At 42.8% G+C, this 20,993-nt stretch overlaps 1 protein-coding gene across 4 annotated transcripts in view; it reads left to right on the top strand.

Annotated features, from left to right (window-relative positions):
* Enoph (enolase-phosphatase E1) overlaps positions 1 to 20,993 on the top strand; it is a 45,258-nt gene that overhangs the window by 9,582 nt on the left and 14,683 nt on the right. The window lies entirely within an intron of this gene.

Below are 20,993 nucleotides of genomic sequence, written 5' to 3'. Positions count from 1 at the left end.
TTCTCCTTCTCCTTCTCCTCCTTCTCCTTCTCCTTCTCCTCCTTCTCCTTCTTCTCCTTCTCCTCCTCCACCACCACCATCTTCCCTTCTCCATCTTCTCTTCTTTCTCCTCCTCTACTACCTCCCCTTCTCTTCCACCTCCTCCGTCACCTCCCCTCCTCTTCCACCTCCTCCTCAAGGTCACGAACGAGAACATCCGTGATGTGTCATTCCCTCAAGACAATCTCACGACCATTCTCTCTCTCTCTCTCTCTATCTTTTTTTTTTTTTTTTTTTACACAGGGTTTGACAAGGTTAAGGATCCCTAGCTTTATTGACAAGCTATTTACAGGTTAAAGATTCCTAACTTTATTGGCAAGCCAAGAGCTGTTACCTACATCAGCTCATTGGAAAGCATTTTTATTGTTATGAGACATACAAGTAGGGAACAGGATGAAGTTGGAGCCATCTGTGGGCCAGCATTTTCATGTGATCAACTGACTTTATCTCGCTGACATCATTATCCTGTACGAATGTGTTCCATACTCGAGTCATCCTGGGTATATATGATCTCAGATGGAGTGATGTTCTGGAGAAGGGTACAGCCAGAGTGTAGTTGCTGCTTTCTGCCCGTCTTGTGGCATAAAAGTTTGTTTCACGCTGTCCTCGAAGTGGATCCAAGTGTGGCACTTTGACAATATTGGCCTTGTACATAACAGTAAGGCCACCCACATCCCTCCTATGTTGAAGGCTCTGCTGATATGACAGATCTATCCAGGATGGGTCCAGGCGAGAGATGAGACGTCTTGCTCTGTTCTCTACTCTGTCAAGCAGTCGCAGATGAGAGGGGGGGCAGGCGAACCAAGAAAGTGGAGCGTACTCTCTCTCTCTCTCTCTCTCTCTCTCTCTCTCTCTCTCTCTCTCTCTCTCTCTCTCTCTCTCTCTCTCTCTCTCTCTCTCTCTCTCTCTCTCTCTCTCTCGCAGACAACTGGAGGAAAATATCCAGTATTCTATAACGCCAGTTTCCTGTGCCTCAGTGCACGCGACTGGAATAAAATAAGATTTTGTTTTGATTTTTATCCCTGGGTAAGGAAAGTTAGCCACCCAGGATAATCCTGGGTAGGGAAGGATAGCCACCCATTGTGGTCATTTAATTTTGTCCCTGAGAATGCCACCCACACCAGTCGACTAACACCCAGGTACCTACTTACCGCTAGGTGAACAGTGACAGCAGGTGTAAGGAAAGATGCCCTACGTTTCCACCCGTGCCGGGGAAACAGTAAGGCGAGTGTGTTGTTAACCGAGCCACAGAACGCAGCATAAGATTTGAAGGGACTCAAAAGAGGCATTCATAACCCATTATTTAGAAACAAATAGCCAGTGTTTTCAATACGAATGGTAAATTAGGACATACACCGACCAAATCTAATTCAAATCTTTAAGAGATACCCAGTTATCAAGAACTGCAAGAAGCCCCTGTCACGTGCCTTCAGCTTTCTTTGGAGAGGAAGCATGGACATAGGGGTCATCTCACACACTAAAACAACAGAAATAGCCCTACTCTACAAAGGTGGCAGTAAAAGCAATTGCAAAGAACTACAGACCGATAACACTAACATCCCATATCATAAAATCTTTGAAAGGGTTCCAAGAAGCAAGATCCCCAGCCACCTAGATACCCATCAGTTACACAACCCAGGGCATCACGGGTTTAGAGCAGGGCGCTCCTGACTGTCCCAACTACTGGACCACTATGACAGGGTCGTGGATGCTATAGAGGATAAACAAAATGCAGATGTAGTATACACAGACCTTGTGAAAGCCTTCGACAAGTGCGACCACGGTGTAATAGTGCACAAAATGTGTGATAAAGGAATAACAGGAAAAGTTGGTAGATGGATCTATAACTTCTTAACAAATAGAACACCAAGAGAGAATACTAGTAAACAGAGTCAAGTCTGAGGCAGCTACGGTGAAAAGCTCACCTCCACAAGACGCAGTACTCGCTCCCATCTTATTCCTCATCCTCATATCTGACATAGACAGAGATGTAAGCCATAGCTCCGTGTCTTCCTTTGCGGATGACACCCGAATTGCCATGATAATGTCCTCCGTCGAAGACAACGCAAAGACTCCAAGCGGACATCTACCAAATCTTCAAATGGGCCACTCAAAAGTATATGAAATTCAGTGAAGAGAAATTTTAACTACTCTTGTATGGAAAACTTGAGGAAATTAAAACTGTATCAGGGTATACAACAAATTCTAACCATACAATAGAGCGAAAAAGTAATGTGAAGGGCTTGGGAGTGATAATGTCAGAGGATCTCACCTTCAAAGACCACAACAATGTATCTACCACATCTGCTAGAAAAATGATAGGATGGATAATGAGAACCTTCAAAACTAGGAACGCCAAGCCCATGATGAGTCTCTTCAAATCGCTTGTTCTCTCTAGGCTGGAATATTGCTGTACACTAACTGCCCCCTTCAAAGCAGGCGAAATTGCTGACCTGGAGAATGTACAGATAACCTTCACGGTACACATAAGTACGATAAAGCACCTAAATTACTGTACATAAGTGTCTTTTTCCACATCTTGTCGGTATCGTCATACCATTTCCTCATACTCCAGGTATCCCAGGACGCAGGGAATGAGACTCAGTAACTTTGGTCACAGGGGACGTGAACGTGTGAATTGTTCCAAGAATTTAGTCCTTGTTACCGTACACAAATGTTGACAATTTGATGCCGATTTTATAAGGCGTTCTCAAGTCGCTAGGGAAATTAAAGCCGAAAAATAGGAAGAAAAAGAAATGAGGCACCCTCATCAAGGTCTCTCTTCAGAGATTAATAATAATAATGTTATTAGTGCTGGGTTTCATAGGTGCCTTCATGCCGGTGAAGAGCTCTTGATCCGAGGAATTGGAGCTACCCTGCTCTTGTTTGTATCACTCCTGATTGTGTGTGTGTGTGTGTAACATCTGTCGTGGCCATACAGAAAGGTTACTAACCCACAGGTGTTTGATAGTTTGTAACAAGTGTGCCATTCACAAGTGTTTTTCAACTTATAGAGTGCGAGGCGCACACATGTGTCTAGTGACGGTACCTACACTCATGTACACTCTCGCTGTGTCTAGTGACGGTACCTACACTCATGTACACTCTCGCTGTGTCTAGTGACGGTACCTACACTCATGTACACTCTCGCTGTGTCTAGTGACGGTACCTACACTCATGTACACTCTCGCTGTGTCTAGTGACGGTACCTACACTCATGTACACTCTCGCTGTGTCTAGTGACGGTACCTACACTCATGTACACTCGCTGTATCTAGTGACGGTACCTACATTCATGTACACTCTCGCTGTGTCTAGTGACGGTACCTACACTCATGTACACTCTCGCTGTGTCTAGTGACGGTACCTACACTCATGTACACTCGCTGTATCTAGTGACGGTACCTACACTCATGTACACTCTCGCTGTGTCTAGTGACGGTACCTACACTCATGTACACTCTCGCTGTGTCTAGTGACGGTACCTACACTCATGTACACTCTCGCTGTGTCTAATGACGGTACCTACACTCATGTACACTAGCTGTGTCTAGTGACGGTACCTACACTCATGTACACTCGCTGTATCTAGTGACGGTACCTACATTCATGTACACTCTCGCTGTGTCTAATGACGGTACCTACACTCATGTACACTAGCTGTGTCTAGTGACGGTACCTACACTCATGTACATTAGCTGTGTCTAGTGATGGTACCTACACTCATGTACATTAGCTGTGTCTAGTGACGGTACCTACACTCATGTACATTAGCTGTGTCTGGTGACGATACCTACACTCATGTACACTCTAGCTGTGTCTGGTGACGGTACCTACACTCATGTACACTCTCGCTGTGTCTAGTGACGGTACCTACACTCATGTACACTAGCTGTGTCTGGTGACGGTACCTACACTCATGTACACTCTCGCTGTGTCTAGTGACGGTACCTACACTCATGTACATTAGCTGTGTCTAGTGACGGTACCTACACTCATGTACACTAGCTGTGTCTGGTGACGATACCTACACTCATGTACACTCTAGCTGTGTCTGGTGACGGTACCTACACTCATGTACACTCTCGCTGTGTCTAGTGACGGTACCTACACTCATGTACACTCTAGCTGTGTCTAGTGACGGTACCTACACTCATGTACATTAGCTGTCTAGTGACGGTATCTACACTAATGTACACTAGCTGTGTCTAATTACGGTACCTACACTTATGTACACTCTAGCTGTGTCTAGTGACGGTACCTACACTCATGTACACTCGCTGTGTCTAGTGACGGTACCTACACTCATGTACACTCTAGCTGTGTCTGGTGACGGTACCTACACTCATGTACACTCTAGCTGTGTCTAGTGACGGTACCTACACTCATGTACACTCTAGCTGTGTCTAGTGACGGTACCTACACTCATGTACACTAGCTGTGTCTAGTGACGGTACCTACACTCATGTACACTCTAGCTGTGTCTGGTGACGGTACCTACACTCATGTACACTAGCTGTGTCTAGTGATGGTACCTACACTCATGTACACTAGATGTGTCTAGTGATGGTACCTACACTCATGTACACTAGCTGTGTCTAGTGACGGTACCTACACTCATGTACACTCGCTGTGTCTAGTGATGCTACCTACACTCATGTACACTAGCTGTGTCTAGTGACGGTACCTACACTCATGTACACTAGCTGTGTCTAGTGACGGTACCTACACTCATGTACACTCGCTGTGTCTAGTGACGGTACCTACACTCATGTACACTAGCTGTGTCTAGTGACGGTACCTACACTCAAGTACACTAGCTGTGTCTAGTGATGGTACCTACACTCATGTACACTCTCGCTGTGTCTACTGACGGTACCTACACTCATGTACACTCGCTGTGTCTAGTGATGGTACCTACACTCATGTACACTAGCTGTGTCTAGTGACGGTACCTACACTCATGTACACTAGCTGTGTCTAGTGATGGTACCTACACTCATGTACACTAGCTGTGTCTAGTGATGGTACCTACACTCATGTACACTAGCTGTGTCTAGTGATGGTACCTACACTCATGTACACTAGCTGTGTCTAGTGACGGTACCTACACTCATGTACACTAGCTGTGTCTAGTGATGGTACCTACACTCATGTACACTAGCTGTGTCTAGTGATGGTACCTACACTCATGTACACTAGCTGTGTCTAGTGATGGTACCTACACTCATGTACACTAGCTGTGTCTAGTGATGGTACCTACACTCATGTACACTAGCTGTGTCTAGTGATGGTACCTACACTCATGTACACTAGCTGTGTCTAGTGATGGTACCTACACTCATGTACACTAGCTGTGTCTAGTGATGGTACCTACACTCATGTACACTAGCTGTGTCTAGTGATGGTACCTACACTCATGTACACTAGCTGTGTCTAGTGATGGTACCTACACTCATGTACACTAGCTGTGTCTAGTGATGGTACCTACACTCATGTACACTAGCTATGCCTAGTAAATATAAATTAATAAGATGCACAGTTCTAGGTGCACATGTACATTATGTGCACGCGAAGTGTACACTTGATATAGGTGCGCATGGCACCCCTAGGTGCATCTCGTATTCCAGTATGATAGACACGGGCATTTTCTTAGTATGTGTGCATCTTGCATCCTAGCATATGTGCACATAGTGTCTTAGCCTATGCGCACTTAGTGTACTAGAATGCGTGCCCCTAGTATTTTAGCATGTGTGCACCCAGTATCCTAGCATATATTCACCTAATGTACTAGCGTATGTGCACCTAGTGTACTAGCCTATGTGCACCTAGTGTACTAGCCTATGTGCACCTAGTGTACTACCCTATCTGCACTTAGTATACTAGTCTATGTGTACCTAGTGTACTAGCCTATGTGCATGTAGTGTAGTAGTCTATGTGTACCTAGTGTACTAGCCTGTGCACCTAGTGTACTAGCCTGTGCACCTAGTGTACTAGCCTGTGCACCTAGTGTACTAGCCTGTGTGCACCTAGTGTACTAGCCTGTGTGCACCTAGTGTACTAGCCTGTGCACCTAGTGTACTAGCCTGTGTGCACCTAGTGTACTAGAATGCATACCCCTAGTATTTTAGCATGTGTGCACTCAGTATCTTATCATATGTGCACCTAATATCCTAGCAAGTGTGTCCCTAATATGCTGGCATATGTGCATCTAGTATCCTAGCATATGTGCACCTAATATCCTAGCATATGTGCACCTAGTATCCTAGCATATGTGCACCTAGTATCCTAGCATGTGTGCACCTAGTATCCTAGCATGTGTGCACCTAGTATCCTAGCATGTGTGCACCTAGTATCCTAGCATGTGTGCACCTAGTATCCTAGCATGTGTGCACCTAGTATCCTAGCATGTGTGCACCTAGTATCCTAGCATGTGTGCACCTAGTATCCTAGCATGTGTACCTGATATCCTAGCACCTCCACCAATGGTACCTGGGACTCGACAAGTGTAACAAGATGGGGAAAGTGTTCGAACAGTGACTCAGGCTTGAGTTAAGAGCTACCAAGCAGAAGAGGTCAATCATCAAGGGGATTCGACCGTACTGAGACGCATCGTTCGTGAGGTTTGTAAACACTACTCAGCCAGTCTGGAGACTCCCTCCCGCACGTTTTGTAAAATTGATGTATAATTGAGTAAGTTTATTTAGGTGCAATTTTAAACAAGTTTTGGATGCTTATAAATGTTTTATATAGTAAGATATGTGTAAAATACTTAGGATAAAGAAAAGTCGAAGTGGATTCAAGTGAGTCATTGGCTAAGTTATACTCAAGTTGTAACTTCCACTCTTAGTTTGTTTTTTTAATTCATCCGGGAAGTTATTCGATATTTTTGACCCATAATTTGCATGGGGATTTTATAGAGGTTGACGGAAATTCGAAGAATATCAAATTAATATTTGTTTCTAGTGTGCTGCGTTGCCAGCAAGTGTTGCCTGACCCTCAACACTAGTGTGTTCCCTTGCCAGCAAGTGTTGCCTGACCCTCAACACTAGTGTGTTGCCTTGCCAGCAAGAGTGTTGCCAAGCCCATGATGACACTCTTCAGGTCACTTGTTCTATCTAGGCTGGAATATTGCTGCACACTAACAGCACCTTTCAAGGCAGGTGAAATTGCCGACCTAGAAAATGTACAGAGAACTTTCACGGCGCGCATAACGGAGATAAAACACCTCAATTATTGGGAGCGCTTGAGGTTCCTAAACCTGTATTCCCTGGAACGCAGGAGGGAGAGATACATGATTATATACACCTGGAAAATCCTAGAGGGACTAGTACCGAACTTGCACACGAAAATCACCCACTACGAAAGCAAAAGACTTGGCAGACGATGCACCATCCCCCCAATGAAAAGCAGGGGTGTCACTAGCACGTTAAGAGACCATACAATAAGTGTCAGGGGCCCGAGACTGTTCAACTGCCTCCCAGCACACATAAGGGGGATTACCAACAGACCCCTGGCAGTCTTCAAGCTGGCACTGGACAAGCACCTAAAGTCAGTTCCGGATCAGCCGGGATGTGGCTCGTATGTTGGTTTGCGTGCAGCCAGCAGCAACAGCCTGGTTGATCAGGCTCTGATCCACCAGGAGGCCTGGTCTCAGACCGGGCCGCGGGGGCGTTGACCCCCGGAACTCTCTCCAGGTAAACTCCAGGTAAACTAGTGTGTTGCGTTGCCAGCAAGTGTTGCCTGACCCTCAACACTAGTGTGTTGCCTTGCCAGCAAGTGTTGCCTGACCCTCAACACTAGTGTGTTGCGTTGCCAGCAAGAGTGTTGCCTGACCCTCAACACTAGTGTGTTGCCTTGCCAGCAAGTGTTGCCTGACCCTCAACACTAGTGTGTTGCCTTGCCAGCAAGAGTGTTGCCTGACCCTCAACACTAGTGTGTTGCCTTGCCAGCAAGAGTGTTGCCTGACCCTCAACACTAGTGTGTTGCATTGCCAGCAAGAGTGTTCCCTGACCCTCAACACTAGTGTGTTGCGTTGCCAGCAAGAGTGTTGCCTGACCCTTAACACTAGTGTGTTGCGTTGCCAGCAAGAGTGTTGCCTGACCCTCAACACTAGTGTGTTGCGTTGCCAGCAAGTGTTGCCTGACCCTCAACACTAGTGTGTTGCCTTGCCAGCAAGTGTTGCCTGACCCTCAACACTAGTGTGTTGCCTTGCCAGCAAGAGTGTTGCCTGACCCTCAACACTAGTGTGTTGCGTTGCCAGCAAGTGTTGCCTGACCCTCAACACTAGTGTGTTGCCTTGCCAGCAAGTGTTGCCTGACCCTCAACACTAGTGTGTTGCCTTGCCAACAAGAGTGTTGCCTGACCCTCAACACTAGTGTGTTGCCTTGCCAGCAAGAGTGTTGCCTGACCCTCAACACTAGTGTGTTGCGTTGCCAGCAAGTGTTGCCTGACCCTCAACACTAGTGTGTTGCCTTGCCAGCAAGTGTTGCCTGACCCTCAACACTAGTGTGTTGCCTTGCCAGCAAGAGTGTTGCCTGACCCTCAACACTAGTGTGTTACCTTGCCAGCAAGTGTTGCCTGACCCTCAACACTAGTGTGTTGCCTTGCCAGCAAGAGTGTTGCCTGACCCTCAACACTAGTGTGTTGCCTTGCCAGCAAGAGTGTTGCCTGACCCTCAACACTAGTGTGTTGCGTTGCCAGCAAGAGTGTTGCCTGACCCTCAACACTAGTGTGTTGCGTTGCCAGCAAGAGTGTTGCCTGACCCTCAACACTAGTGTGTTGCGTTGCCAGCAAGAGTGTTGAATCACAGTCAACACGAGTGAGTTGCGTTGCCAGCAAGGGTGTTGCGTCACCCTCAACACTAGTGTGTTGTGTTGCCAGCAAGAGTGTTGCGTCACCCTCAACACTAGTGTGTTGTGTTGCCAGCAAGAGTGTTGCGTCACCCTCAGCACTAGTGTGTTGTGTTGCCAGCAAGAGTGTTGCGTCACCCTCAATACTAGTGTGTTGTGTTGCCAGCAAGAGTGTTGCGTCACCCTCAACACTAGTGTGTGTTGCTAGCAAGAGTGTTGCGTCACCCTCAACACTGGTGTGTTGTGTTGCCAGCAAGAGTGTTGGATCACCCTCAACACTAGTGTGTTGCGTTGCCAGCAAGAGTGTTGTGGTCACCTGCTAACCTAGTGATTGTGTGCAGCAAGTGTCTTAAATCACCCTACATAGTTTCGTACTGCAGCAAGATGTCCTCACCCTTCAAAGTGTGTTAGTGCTCCAGCAGAGTACGGAACACCATCAACGACAATAGTGTGTTGTCGGTGTTAAATTTTCACACACATTTTGGTTTAAGCATCAGTATTGTGCGATAGGTGTGTTGTGTTGGCAGCTAGAGGTTGTCACTCCAGATCACTATGTTGTTGGTGAGCAAGACAGGTTGGTCACCCAGACACTCATGTGTTGTGTTGCAGCTACAGGTTGGTCACCCAATCACCATGTGTTGGTAGGCAGCTGACAGGTTGGTCACCCAGACACCATGTTGTTGTAGGCAGCTGAAGGTTGGTCACCCTCACCATGGTTGTTGGTGTGGCAGCTAGAGGTTGGTCACTCCAGATCACATGTTGTTGGTGAGCAGTGGTTGGTCACCCAGGATCACATGTTGTTGGTGGCACCAGGATCACCATGTTGGTGAGGCAGCTGACAGGTTGGTCACTCCAGGATCACCATGTTGTTGGTGAGGCAGCTGAGAGGTTGGTCACTCCAGGATCACCATGTTGTTGGTGAGGCAGCTGAGAGGTTGGTCACTCCAGGATCACCATGTTGTTGGTGAGGCAGCTGAGAGGTTGGTCACTCCAGGATCACCATGTTGTTGGTGAGGCAGCTGACAGGTTGGTCACTCCAGGATCACCATGTTGTTGGTGAGGCAGCTGACAGGTTGGTCACTCCAGGATCACCATGTTGTTGGTGAGGCAGCTGACAGGTTGGTCACTCCAGGATCACCATGTTGTTGGTGAGGCAGCTGACAGGTTGGTCACTCCAGGATCACCATGTTGTTGGTGAGGCAGCTGAGAGGTTGGTCACTCCAGGATCACCATGTTGTTGGTGAGGCAGCTGACAGGTTAGTCACTCCAGGATCACCATGTTGTTGGTGAGGCAGCTGAGAGGTTGGTCACTCCAGGATCACCATGTTGTTGGTGAGGCAGCTGACAGGTTGGTCACTCCAGGATCACCATGTTGTTGGTGAGGCAGCTGAGAGGTTGGTCACTCCAGGATCACCATGTTGGTGAGGCAGCTGAGAGGTTGGTCACTCCAGGATCACCATGTTGTTGGTGAGGCAGCTGACAGGTTGGTCACTCCAGGATCACCATGTTGACAAAAAATAATTTAGCTGCTCGGGAGGCAAAAAAAAAAAATGAATTAAATTGCATTTCAAAAGATTTGTTCTCAGTTTTTAACATTAAAACATTGTTGAAGAGTCTATTATTATTATTATTATTATTATTATTATTATTATTATTATTATTATTATTATTATTATTATTATTATTATTATCACACTGGGCGATTCCCACCAAGGCAGGGTGGCCCGAAAAAGAAAAACTTTCACCATCATTCACTCCATCACTGTTTTGCCAGAAGGGTGCTTTACACTACAGTTTTTAAACTGCAACATTAACACCCCTCCTTCAGAGTGCAGGCACTGTACTTCCCATCTCCAGGACTCAAGTCCGGCCTGCCAGTTTCCCTGAATCCCTTCATAAATGTTACTTTGCTCACACTCCAACAGCACGTCAAGTATTAAAAACCATTTGTCTCCATTCACTCCTATCAAACACACTCACGCATGCCTCCTGGAAGTCCAAGCCCCTCGCACACAAAACCTCCTTTACCCCCTCCCTCCAACCTTTCCTAGGCCGACCCCTACCCCGCCTTCCTTCCACTACAGACTGATACACTCTTGAAGTCATTCTGTTTCGCTCCATTCTCTCTACATGTCCGAACCACCTCAACAACCCTTCCTCAGCCTTCTGGACAACAGTTTTTGTAATCCCGCACCTCCTCCTAACTTCCAAACTACGAATTCTCTGCATTATATTCACACCACACATTGCCCTCAGACATGACATCTCCACTGCCTCCAGCCTTCTCCTCGCTGCAACATTCATCACCCATGCTTCACACCCATATAAGAGCGTTGGTAAAACTATACTCTCATACATTCCCCTCTTTGCCTCCAAGGACAAAGTTCTTTGTCTCCACAGACTCCTAAGTGCACCACTCACCCTTTTCCCCTCATCAAATCTATGATTCACCTCATCATTCATAGACCCATCCGCTGACACGTCCACTCCGAAATATCTGAATACATTCACCTCCTCCATGCTCTCTCCCTCCAATCTGATATCCAATTATTATTATTATTATTATTATTATTATTGGTGTTGTAGAGATAAGCTCTAAAGCCGTAAGAGTCAAATACTACCTAGGGAATGTGAGGAAATCTCAGTCCGAGGAAGTTAAAGTAAGCTGTATTTCCCTGGATCAAGAGCCCTTCACGGGTATCAGGGTACCACTGTAGGGGTTGAAGAGAGCCTGGGTACCAAACACGTCACGCACATGAGTGAACATGGAGGAGCACCGCAACAGGCATACTGACCCATGCTAGACAGGTCCAAATCGTCTATTGACCCATACTAGTCAGGTCCAAGTCACCTACTGACCCATGCTAGGCAGGTCCAAGTCACCTACTGACCCATGTTAGGCAGGTCCAAGTCACCTACTGACCCATGCTAGGCAGGTCCAGGTTACCTACTGGCCCATGTTAGGCAGGTCCAAGTCACCTACTGACCCATGCTAGACAGGTCCAAGTCACCTACTGACCCATGCTAGGCAGGTCCAAGTCACCTACTGACCCATGCTAGGCAGGTCCAGGTTACCTACTGGCCCATGCTAGGCAGGTCCAAGTCACCTACTGACCCATGCTAGGCAGGTCCAAGTCACCTACTGACCCATGCTAGGCAGGTCCAAGTCACCTACTGACCCATGCTAGGCAGGTCCAAGTCACCTACTGACCCATGCTAGGCAGGTCCAAGTCACCTACTGACCCATGCTAGGCAGGTCCAAGTCACCTACTGACCCATGCTAGGCAGGTCCAAGTCACCTACTGACCCATGCTAGGCAGGTCCAAGTCACCTACTGGCCCATGTTAGGCAGGTCCAAGTCACCTACTGGCCCATGTTAGGCAGGTCCAAGTCACCTACTGACCCATGCTAGGCAGGTCCAAGTCACCTACTGGCCCAAACTAGCCAGGTTCTTGTCTAAAATAACGCTGGTGCGACCTTATAACGCGGCGGATACATCAGCGAAGGCAGTTACAAATCCGGATTCCTGGATTTTCCAGTTATGAATCCGGCAGTGTTGTGTGTGTGTGCAAACATTGAGAGTGATGGTGCGCGTCCAGCGTTCTGTAGTTGATCCATGATACTATTATGCAATATTGATAAGTTGATCCATGGTACCATTGGTAACGTTACTACCATGCAATATTGATAAGTTGATCCATGGTACCATTGGTAACGTTACTACCATGCAATATTGATAAAGGCAACTATCGCACCACTCATTTAAATATCACCTTGCAACATTGATGAGCTAACCTATTGATTCATTCGTTGTATGACCTGACCACCTTGTACTGTTGATGATTGTAGCTAGTGATACATCAATATCAAGACCCCCTTGTACTGTTGATGATTGTAGCTAGTGATACATCAATATCAAGACCACCTTGTACTGTTGATGATTGTAGCTAGTGATACATCAATATCAAGACCACCTTGTACTGTTGATGATTGTAGCTAGTGATACATCAATATCAAGACCACCTTGTACTGTTGATGATTGTAGCTAGTGATACATCAATATCAAGACCACCTTGTACTGTTGATGATTGTAGCTAGTGATACATCAATATCAAGACCACCTTGTACTGTTGATGATTGTAGCTAGTGATACATCAATATCAAGACCACCTTGTAGTGTTGATGATTGTAGCTAGTGATACATCAATATCAAGACCACCTTGTAGTGTTGATGATTGTAGCTAGTGATACATCAATATCAAGACCACCTTGTACTGTTGATGATTGTAGCTAGTGATACATCAATATCAAGACCACCTTGTACTGTTGATGATTGTAGCTAGTGATACATCAATATCAAGACCACCTTGTAGTGTTGATGATTGTAGCTAGTGATACATCAATATCAAGACCACCTTGTAGTGTTGATGATTGTAGCTAGTGATACATCAATATCAAGACCACCTTGTACTGTTGATGATTGTAGCTAGTGATACATCAATATCAAGACCACCTTGTACTGTTGATGATTGTAGCTAGTGATACATCAATATCAAGACCACCTTGTACTGTTGATGATTGTAGCTAGTGATACATCAATATCAAGACCACCTTGTACTGTTGATGATTGTAGCTAGTGATACATCAATATCAAGACCACCTTGTACTGTTGATGATTGTAGCTAGTGATACATCAATATCAAGACCACCTTGTACTGTTGATGATTGTAGCTAGTGATACATCAATATCAAGACCACCTTGTACTGTTGATGATTGTAGCTAGTGATACATCAATATCAAGACCACCTTGTACTGTTGATGATTGTAGCTAGTGATACATCAATATCAAGACCACCTTGTACTGTTGATGATTGTAGCTAGTGATACATCAATATCAAGACCACCTTGTACTGTTGATGATTGTAGCTAGTGATACATCAATATCAAGACCACCTTGTACTGTTGATGATTGTAGCTAGTGATACATCAATATCAAGACCACCTTGTAGTATTGATGATTGTAGCTAGTGATACATCAATATCAAGACCACCTTGTACTGTTGATGATTGTAGCTAGTGATACATCAATATCAAGACCACCTTGTACTGTTGATGATTGTAGCTAGTGATACATCAATATCAAGACCACCTTGTACTGTTGATGATTGTAGCTAGTGATACATCAATATCAAGACCACCTTGTACTGTTGATGATTGTAGCTAGTGATACATCAATATCAAGACCACCTTGTACTGTTGATGATTGTAGCTAGTGATACATCAATATCAAGACCACCTTGTACTGTTGATGATTGTAGCTAGTGATACATCAATATCAAGACCACCTTGTACTGTTGATGATTGTAGCTAGTGATACATCAACATCAAGACCACCTTGTACTGTTGATGATTGTAGCTAGTGATACATCAATATCAAGACCACCTTGTACTGTTGATGATTGTAGCTAGTGATACATCAATATCAAGACCACCTTGTACTGTTGATGATTGTAGCTAGTGATACATCAATATCAAGACCACCTTGTACTGTTGATGATTGTAGCTAGTGATACATCAATATCAAGACCACCTTGTACTGTTGATGATTGTAGCTAGTGATACATCAATATCAAGACCACCTTGCCGATGACACCAAAATAGGCCGTCGAATTCATTCTGACGAGGACATTCGAGCACTCCAGGAAGATTTGAATAGACTGATGCAGTGGTCGGAGAAGTGGCAGATGCAGTTTAATATAGACAAATGCAAAGTTCTAAATGTTGGACAGGACAATAACCATGCCACATATAAACTAAATAATGTAGATCTTAATATTACGGATTGCGAAAAAGATTTAGGAGTTCTGGTTAGCAGTAATCTGAAACCAAGACAACAGTGCATAAGTGTTCGCAATAAAGCTAATAGAATCCTTGGCTTCATAACAAGAAGCATAAAAAATAGGAGTCCTCAGGTTGTTCTTCAACTCTATACATCCTTGGTTAGGCCTCATTTAGATTATGCTGCACAGTTTTGGTCACCGTATTACAGAATGGATATAAATTCTCTGGAAAATGTACAAAGGAGGATGACAAAGATGATCCCATGTATCAGAAACCTTCCCTATGAGGATAGACTAAGGGCCCTGAAACTGCACTCTCTAGAAAGACGTAGAATTAGGGGGGATATGATTGAGGTGTATAAGTGGAAGACAGGAATAAATAAAGGGGATGTAAATAGTGTGCTGAAAATATCTAGCCTAGACAGGACTCGCAGCAATGGTTTTAAGTTGGAAAAATTCAGATTCAGGAAGGATATAGGAAAGTACTGGTTTGGTAATAGAGTTGTGGATGAGTGGAACAAACTCCCAAGTACCGTTATAGAGGCCAGAACGTTGTGTAGCTTTAAAAATAGGTTGGATAAATACATGAGTAGATGTGGGTGGGTGTGAGTTAGACCTGATAGCTTGTGCTAACAGGTCGGTTGCCGTGTTCCTCCCTTAAGTCAATGTCAAAGTCAATGTGACCTGACCTGTCTAGGTTGGGTGCTTTGGCTTAAGCCGGTAGGAGACTTGGACCTGCCTCGCATGGGCCAGTAGGCCTTCTGCTGTGTTCCTTCTTTCTTATGTTCTTATGTTCTTATGTAGTATTGATTATTGTAGCTAGTGATACATCAATATCAAGACCACCTTGTAGTATTGATTATTGTAGCTAGTGATACATCAATATCAAGACCACCTTGTAGTATTGATGATTGTAGCTAGTGATACATCAATATCAAGACCACCTTGTAGTATTGATTATTGTAGCTAGTGATACATCAATATCAAGACCACCTTGTAGTATTGATGATTGTTGCTAGTGATACATCAATATCAAGACCACCTTGTAGTATTGATGATTGTAGCTAGTGATACATCAATATCAAGACCACCTTGTAGTATTGATGATTGTAGCAAGTGATACATCAATATCAAGACCACCTTGTACTGTTGATGATTGTAGCTAGTGATACATCAATATCAAGACCACCTTGTAGTATTGATGATTGTTGCTAGTGATACATCAATATCAAGACCACCTTGTAGTGTCGATGATTGTAGCTAGTGATACATCAATATCAAGACCACCTTGTAGTATTGATTATTGTAGCTAGTGATACATCAATATCAAGACCACCTTGTAGTATTAATGATTGTTGCTAGTGATACATCAATATCAAGACCACCTTGTAGTATTGATGATTGTAGCTAGTGATACTCAATATCAAGACCACCTTGTACTGTTGATGATTGTAGCTAGTGATACATCAATATCAAGACCACTTTGTACTGTTGATGATTGTAGCTAGTGATACATCAATATCAAGACCACCTTGTAGTGTTGATGATTGTAGCTAGTGATACATCAATATCAAGACCACCTTGTAGTGTTGATGATTGTAGCTAGTGATACATCATCATCAAGACCACCTTGTACTGTTGATGATTGTAGCTAGTGATACATCAATATCAAGACCACCTTGTACTGTTGATGATTGTAGCTAGTGATACATCAATATCAAGACCACCTTGTACTGTTGATGATTGTAGCTAGTGATACATCAATATCAAGACCACCTTGTACTGTTGATGATTGTAGCTAGTGATACATCAATATCAAGACCACCTTGTACTGTTGATGATTGTAGCTAGTGATACATCAATATCAAGACCACCTTGTAGTATTGATTATTGTAGCTAGTGATACATCAATATCAAGACCACCTTGTAGTATTAATGATTGTTGCTAGTGATACATCAATATCAAGACCACCTTGTAGTATTGATGATTGTAGCTAGTGATACTCAATATCAAGACCACCTTGTACTGTTGATGATTGTAGCTAGTGATACATCAATATCAAGACCACCTTGTAGTATTGATTATTGTAGCTAGTGATACATCAATATCAAGACCACCTTGTAGTATTGATGATTGTTGCTAGTGATACATCAATATCAAGACCACCTTGTAGTATTGATGATTGTAGCTAGTGATACATCAATATCAAGACCACCTTGTAGTATTGATGATTGTAGCTAGTGATACATCAATATCAAGACCACCTTGTACTGTTGATGATTGTAGCTAGTGATACATCAATATCAAGACCACCTTGTACTGTTGATGATTGTAGCTAGTGATACATCAATATCAAGACCACCTTGTAGTATTGATGATTGTTGCTAGTGATACATCAATATCAAGACCACCTTGTAGTGTCGATGATTGTAGCTAGTGATACATCAATATCAAGACCACCTTGTAGTATTGATTATTGTAGCTAGTGATACATCAATATCAAGACCACCTTGTACTGTTCATGATTGTAGCTAGTGATACATCAATATCAAGACCACCTTGTAGTATTGATGATTGTAGCTAGTGATACATCAATATCAAGACCACCTTGTACTGTTGATGATTGTAGCTAGTGATACATCAATATCAAGACCACTTTGTACTGTTGATGATTGTAGCTAGTGATACATCAATATCAAGACCACCTTGTAGTGTTGATGATTGTAGCTAGTGATACATCAATATCAAGACCACCTTGTACTGTTGATGATTGTAGCTAGTGATACATCAATATCAAGACCACCTTGTACTGTTGATGATTGTAGCTAGGGATACATCAATATCAACACCACCTTGTACTGTTGATGATTGTAGCTAGTGATACATCAATATCAAGACCACCTTGTACTGTTGATGATTGTAGCTAGTGATACATCAATATCAAGACCACCTTGTAGTATTGATTATTGTAGCTAGTGATACATCAATATCAAGACCACCTTGTAGTGTTGATGATTGTACCTAGTGATACATCAATATCAAGACCACCTTATAGTATTGATGATTGTAGCTAGTGATACATCAATATCAAGACCACCTTGTAGTATTGATGATTGTAGCTAGTGATACATCAATATCAAGACCACCTTGTACTGTTGATGATTGTAGCTAGTGATACATCAATATCAAGACCACCTTGTAGTATTGATGATTGTAGCTAGTGATACATCAATATCAAGACCACCTTGTAGTATTGATGATTGTAGCTAATGATACATCAATATCAAGACCACCTTGTACTGTTGATGATTGTAGCTAGTGATACATCAATATCAAGACCACCTTGTAGTATTGATGATTGTAGCTAGTGATACATCAATATCAAGACCACCTTGTAGTATTGATGATTGTAGCTAGTGATACATCAATATCAAGACCACCTTGTAGTATTGATGATTGTAGCTAGTGATACATCAATATCAAGACCACCTTGTAGTGTTGATGATTGTAGCTAGTGATACATCAATATCAAGACCACCTTGTAGTATTGATGATTGTAGCTAGTGTTACATCAATATCAAGACCACCTTGTAGTATTGATGATTGTAGCTAGTGATACATCAATATCAAGACCACCTTGTAGTATTGATGATTGTAGCTAGTGATACATCAATATCAAGACCACCTTGTAGTATTGATGATTGTAGCTATTGATACATCAATATCAAGACCACCTTGTATTGATGATTGTAGCTAGTGATACATCAATATCAAGACCACCTTGTAGTATTGATGATTGTAGCTAGTGATACATCAATATCAAGACCACCTTGTAGTATTGATGATTGTAGCTAGTGATACATCAATATCAAGACCACCTTGTACTGTTGATGATTGTAGCTAGTGATACATCAATATCAAGACCACCTTGTACTGTTGATGATTGTAGCTAGTGATACATCAATATCAAGACCACCTTGTAGTATTGATGATTGTAGCTAGTGATACATCAATATCAAGACCACCTTGTAGTATTGATGATTGTAGCTAGTGATACATCAATATCAAGACCACCTTGTAGTATTGATGATTGTAGCTAGTGATACATCAATATCAGGACCACCTTGCAATATTGATGATTGTAGCTAGTGATACATCAATATCAAGACCACCTTGTAGTATTGATGATTGTAGCTAGTGATATATCAATATCAAGACCACCTTGTAGTATTGATGATTGTAGCTAGTTAAACATCAATATCAAGACCACCTTGTAGTATTGATTATTGTAGCTAGTGATACATCAATATCAAGACCACCTTGTACTGTTGATGATTGTAGCTAGTGATACATCAATATCAAGACCACCTTGTAGTATTGATGATTGTAGCTAGTGATACATCAATATCAAGACCACCTTGTACTGTTGATGATTGTAGCTAGTGATACATCAATATCAAGACCACCTTGTAGTATTGATTATTGTAGCTAGTGATACATCAATATCAAGACCACCTTGTAGTATTGATGATTGTAGCTAGTGATACATCAATATCAAGACCACCTTGCAATATTGATGATTGTAGCTAGTGATACATCAATATCAAGACCACCTTGTAGTATTGATGATTGTAGCTAGTGATACATCAATATCAAGACCACCTTGTAGTATTGATGATTGTAGCTAGTGATACATCAATATCAAGACCACCTTGTAGTATTGATGATTGTAGCTAGTGATACATCAATATCAAGACCACCTTGCACTGTTGATTATTGTAGCTAGTGATACATCAATGTCAAGACCACCTTGCAATATTGATGATTGTAGCTAGTGATACATCAATATCAAGACCACCTTGTAGTATTGATGATTGTAGCTAGTGATACATCAATATCAAGACCACCTTGTACTGTTGATGATTGTAGCTAGTGATACATCAATATCAAGACCACCTTGTACTGTTGATGATTGTAGCTAGTGATACATCAATATCAAGACCACCTTGTACTGTTGATGATTGTAGCTAGTGATACATCAATATCAAGACCACCTTGCAATATTGATGATTGTAGCAAGTGATACATCAATATCAAGACCACCTTGCAATATTGATGATTGTAGCTAGTGATACATCAATATCAAGACCACCTTGTATTGATGATTGTAGCTAGTGATTGTAGCTAGTGATACATCAATATCAAGACCACCTTGTAGTATTGATGATTGTAGCTAGTGATACATCAATATCAAGACCACCTTGTACTGTTGATGATTGTAGCTAGTGATACATCAATATCAAGACCACCTTGTACTGTTGATGATTGTAGCTAGTGATACATCAATATCAAGACCACCTTGTAGTATTGATTATTGTAGCTAGTGATACATCAATATCAAGACCACCTTGTAGTATTGATTATTGTAGCTAGTGATACATCAATATCAAGACCACCTTGTAGTGTTGATGATTGTAGCTAGTGATACATCATTATCAAGACCACCTTGTTCTGTTGATGATTGTAGCTAGTGATACATCAATATCAAGACCACCTTGTAGTATTTATTATTGTAGCTAGTGATACATCAATATCAAGACCACCTTGTACTGTTGATGATTGTAGCTAGTGATACATCAATATCAAGACCACCTTGTAGTATTTATTATTGTAGCTAGTGATACATCAATATCAAGACCACCTTGTAGTGTTGATGATTGTAGCTAGTGATACATCAGTATCAAGACCACCTTGTAGTGTTGATGATTGTAGCTAGTGATACATCAATATCAAGACCACCTTGTAGTATTGATGATTGTAGCTAGTGATACATCAATATCAAGACCACCTTGTAGTGTTGATTGTAGCTAGTGATACATCAATATCAAGACCAACTTGTAGTGTTGATGATTGTAGCTAGTGATACATCAATATCAAGACCACCTTGTACTGTTGATGATTGTAGCTAGTGATACATCAATATCAAGACCACCTTGTACTGTTGAAGATTGTAGCTAGTGATACATCAATATCAAGACCACCTTGTACTGTTGATGATTGTAGCTAGTGATACATCAATATCAAGACCACCTTGTAGTATTGATGATTGTAGCTAGTGATACATCAATATCAAGACCACCTTGTACTGTTGATGATTGTAGCTAGTGATACATCAATATCAAGACCACCTTGTAGTATTGATGATTGTAGCTAGTGATACATCAATATCAAGACCACCTTGTACTGTTGATGATTGTAGC

This window comes from Cherax quadricarinatus, chromosome 34 (assembly GCF_038502225.1).
Source record: "Cherax quadricarinatus isolate ZL_2023a chromosome 34, ASM3850222v1, whole genome shotgun sequence".
In the NCBI taxonomy this organism is placed as follows: Eukaryota; Metazoa; Arthropoda; class Malacostraca; order Decapoda; family Parastacidae; genus Cherax; species Cherax quadricarinatus.
This window is presented reverse-complemented; position numbering and strand designations above follow the sequence as displayed.